This window comes from Neolamprologus brichardi, chromosome 9 (assembly GCF_056152115.1).
Source record: "Neolamprologus brichardi isolate AB-2024 chromosome 9, ASM5615211v1, whole genome shotgun sequence".
Taxonomy (NCBI): domain Eukaryota; kingdom Metazoa; phylum Chordata; class Actinopteri; order Cichliformes; family Cichlidae; genus Neolamprologus; species Neolamprologus brichardi.
This window is the reverse complement of record NC_142112.1, coordinates 36,889,665-36,894,109: the sequence shown is the minus strand read 5'-3', so window position 1 is coordinate 36,894,109 and position 4,445 is coordinate 36,889,665. Positions and strand designations below refer to the sequence as shown.

At 40.5% G+C, this 4,445-nt stretch overlaps 1 non-coding gene across 1 annotated transcript; it reads left to right on the top strand.

Moving 5' to 3' along the window:
* The first annotated feature begins 284 nt into the window (after positions 1 to 284).
* Positions 285 to 356, top strand: trnae-uuc (transfer RNA glutamic acid (anticodon UUC)). The gene has a single exon. It is a non-coding gene; the product is annotated as a tRNA-Glu (tRNA).
* The last annotated feature ends 4,089 nt before the right edge of the window (positions 357 to 4,445 follow it).

Sequence of the window (4,445 nt, the reverse complement as noted above, 5' to 3'; positions counted from 1 at the left end):
TTCTGTTGCCACAGGTATGCAAAGTCCAACTTGCAGGAATCTCCTCAAGAGTAAATCTTTTGATGGAGGGCTTTGAAGTCTTAACAACTTGCAGAATTTTCCACCAGTTTTCAAGTTAATTTGTTGGTTTTCACTCATGGTGTCATCCCTGACTAGTTACTGCTTTTAACCAGAACCTGCAGCCAGTGGGGGAGTGGTTAAGGTGGTGGTGTGTTGCACTCACCATGACTGCAGAGTTACAGAAGTGTCCTTGATTTCACAACAGTGGTGTGCAAGCACCTAACTCCCATATGGTCTAGCGGTTAGGATTCCTGGTTTTCACCCAGGCGGCCCGGGTTCAACTCCCGGTATGAGAACATGTCTTTAATGTTTCCCTAAACCAAGGTGTACCGTGTGTTATGCCTATGCTGGGATAAATGGGGGTGCTTGTTGGCAGGTACCTGTTAACTTCTGACAATGTGCTAGTGAACAAAGCAATCACAAGGAGCTTCTTAGTGCAGCACTTCATAGCCATTTGCAACCTCCAGTCAATACTCTCCGAGCAGAATACAGACTTTTCCCTCTTCCCCTTAGGATTGCCATGAAGGAAACAGGAAAACCAGCCAAAACCTGGCTAAGTGCATGTCACGACACAAAACAGCTAGCTGGTCAGGCCAGGTCTCAGCAGTCTGTTTAGACCTACAGTTCAGTGGCCACTCTTCTACTGATGAGGATGTACACATTCTAGGCGGGGAGGAAGGATAGTGTGAGCGGGGAGTCAAGGAGGCCATTTATGTGAAAAGCAAATGGCCATCTTTGAACCGAGGGAGCAGCACTAAGGGTACATGTTTCACCATCTTTCAATGCTGTGATTGCAGCCATTCCCCCAACTCTATGTGAATGGTAATCCTGTCCATTGATCAATGGTTGCGGCAATTTGCATGTGAATGATGATGAAAGTGAGCCAACAGCCCCTTGTTAATCAGCGCAAACAAACTGATCGCCATTGTTAATCAGTTTTGGGTATTCTGCAAAGGTACTGTTTATGAAGTTGAAGAAAGTTGTTCCAGTTTGTGTTACACCTTTGCAAGCTTTGCTGTTTCCCTGCTGTAACTACATGCCACTCAAGTGTACTTCAAGTCCACCGCATTGTAAGGTGTTAGGCTGTGAGGTCTAAGGACCTGGGTTAAAGATGAATGGGAAAAACTCGCTCACAGCTGACTAATGAACATATGTTTGCATGCTTAAGAACTGCATTTACCCCATTTCACCCAAGGTTTAAAATTCTGCCTGCAAATGTCAGAGGTGTACTCTTCTGTGTCCATATTTTCTCCAGCATACGGGGGATTCCCATCATAATGAGTCTTTTGGTAAGAGATGATGAAGAACCTAATCAAAAATTTCAATCCAAATTCCCTCCATCTTTGTGAGGTAGTGCATTTCCATTGTTGTTTCCATATTTGAGTCCATTCATCCTGTGTTATGCACACTCCTCCCTCCTTCTCCCATAATATCTTATTTGTAAAAAAAAAATGTATACAAAGAGGAAATGTGTTTTTTGTTGACTTCGCCACTATATGCCTTTTTGAGCATTGCTATCAAATCTACATTAGTGTCCGACGCCACTCTAATTGTCGTCTTTATATAGTGCCTTATTTGCTAGTATCGGCATAAATCCTGTCTTTCCAGATGGTATTTTTGTTTCAATGTATCAACACTAATTAAATTCCCATCTTTAATCAGACTATCAAATGTAGGTAATCCTTTAGCAGACCAACTTTCAAGACGTGAGTCCAATTTATTTGGGGGTAAAGTCAGAGACATAAGCATATCATTTAAATAATGCCAAGTCTTGTTCTAGCTTAAATTCAAAAAAATATATTGTTAATTAAATGTTATATAAAAACTAGAATAGGTTGCATTTCCTGCGAAAATGCAGTGTGGAATCTGATGAAAACAGCAGGAAAATCTCCCTTTTAACAGGAAAGCAGAACTCTCAAAGAACCAGGCTCAGGGAGGGGCGGCCATCTGCCACAACCGGGCAGGGGTGAGAGAAGGAAGACAGGATAAAAGACATGCTGTGGAAGGGAACCAGAGATTAATAACAAGTATGATTCAATGCAGAGAGGTCTATTAACACATAGTGAGTGAGAAAGATGACTGAGGAAGAAATACTCATCCGGGAATCCGGGAAATTCCCCTGCTGCCTACACCTAATGCAGCATAAATAAGGAAGAATTCAGAGCCACCTGATCCAGCCCTAACTGTATGTTTTACCAAAAGGGAAAGTTTCAATCCTAATCTTAAAATTAGAGATAGTGTCTGCCTCACCAATCCCAACTATAAGCTGGTTCTGTGGTAGAGGGCCCTGAAAACTCAAGGCTCTTCCTCCCATTCTACTTTTAAATACTCAAGGAACAAGAAGTAAGCCCTGTCAGTATTCTTGCTGCAGCATTTTGGATTAACTGAAGGCGTCTAAGGAAGTTTTTAGGACATCTTGATAACAGCAAATTACAGTAGTCCAGTCTAGAAGTAATAAATTAATGAACAGCATCACTCTGAGACAGAATATTTTGAGATGTTTAGAGATATTGCGCATATGAAATAAAGCAGCTCTACATATTTGTATAATGTCCTGGTCAAATATTACTCCAAGATTCTGACAGTGTTACTGGAAGCCAAGGTAATTCCATCCAGAGCAAGTATCTGGTTAGATATTATATTTCTTGGAATTTTAGGGCCAAGTACAATCAGCAGCAGAAAGTTAGACATCACCCAGGTCTTTATATCTTTAAAACATTTCAGCAATTTAATTAATTGGTGTGTGTTACCTGGTTTTATGGATAGACAAAGCTCAGTGTCATCTGCATAGCATCTACTGCAGGGGTCCCCAATCTCAGTCCAGTGTCCCTGCAGGTTTTAGATCTCACCCTGGGTCAACACACCTGTATCACATGATTAGCTCATTACCAGGCCTCTGGAAAACTTCGGCTGTGTCCCAATTAAGAGACCGCTCGCTTGAAGTACGTGCACTACGCGTACTACGTACCGTGCGGACTATAAGTACGAGAAGTGCGGAAGTGAGAGGCTTGTGAAATGGGACGTTCTAGCCTTCGTCGCGCCGTTCAGGTTGCCTAGCAACCATGATACTAACCGCGAGAAACGTTACATACAGCTTTGTGTGACAGAAATGAAGGAGAAAAAAATGTTTTGTTGGTCATTCATTTTTGTCATGACATCACTTTGATTAGTTGAGTATCTGAGGCTGAGACCACAGGACTGTAAAACATGATTGTTGGGCTTCATTTCTGTACTGAACAGTCATTTAAGATTAGTTAGTGTCGGGTGAAAAGGGGTGTTTTACTTCATTTTTAGCAGAATCATCATCATTATATCAGAATCATTTAATAAGCATTGCATTAAACATTGATTGAAGCTATTGACATTACATTTAACCTTTGTATTACAGTGATTGTTATAACCTGGTGTTAATCTTTTATTTACAGGTGTCAGAATAATTATATGATCTCTCTTTGCAGGTGTAAACATGATCACCTTACACATATGGCAGTTTGTGCCCGAGTTAATAAAGGTCAAAAACTTCAGTCAGCGTTATGACTGGCTGATCCATGGTGTGGGATGACTTTGGGCCCAGGAGGTTGCACGCGCTTACATAACACTGATATTATGTGATTCTTTGTGATTTTTTATTCAGTTATATCTTTTTATTAAGTTTTTAAGTAATGGTAGTTCATTAAACCAACATGTATTTAATATTGTATCCCTGACTCAGCGTATTATATACAGGTCAACTTGATCATTTGGAAAACCTTGCAGCTGTAATGTTGTGTCTCCGTAGGGGACAGTCCGCTCCAAGGAGAGGCGCTGGAGCCAGTGTCTGTCCTCGAGACGAAGAGAATGTTTTTCTTGATGTGTCTAAAGTTGTCAATATTGACTGTATTGTACTATCTGTACGCATGAGGGGGCGTTCTAATACCCTGATTTTCATAAAACAATGAGTGTGTGGAGTTTGTATTGAGATCTGATGCTGTCTGATGTATGGTGTCCATCTCCCACGCGTGTGTTCATTAAATCATCGTTTGACTTGACCCGGCCGGACCAGTGTGGTTATTTTGGGTTTTCCTCCTGTATCCCTCCTCAATATTTGAATCCGTAACATTAGTAAATAACTATTAGCTAATGTTGTTCATGAGACTAAAATCATCTCACAGTGGTAATGTAAATATAATATGGACAATATTATATGTGTTGTCAGATCATTATGATATATCTGTAGATAGATATATCTGTAGATAGATAAATCTGTAGATAGATAGATCTGTAGATAGATAGATAGATAGATAGATAGATAGATAGATCGATATCAGAGCCTTAAACAGGCTCACTTCTGCTAAATGGATCAAACTGGGCAGAAAGTACACAAACACATAACATCCTTATAGAAT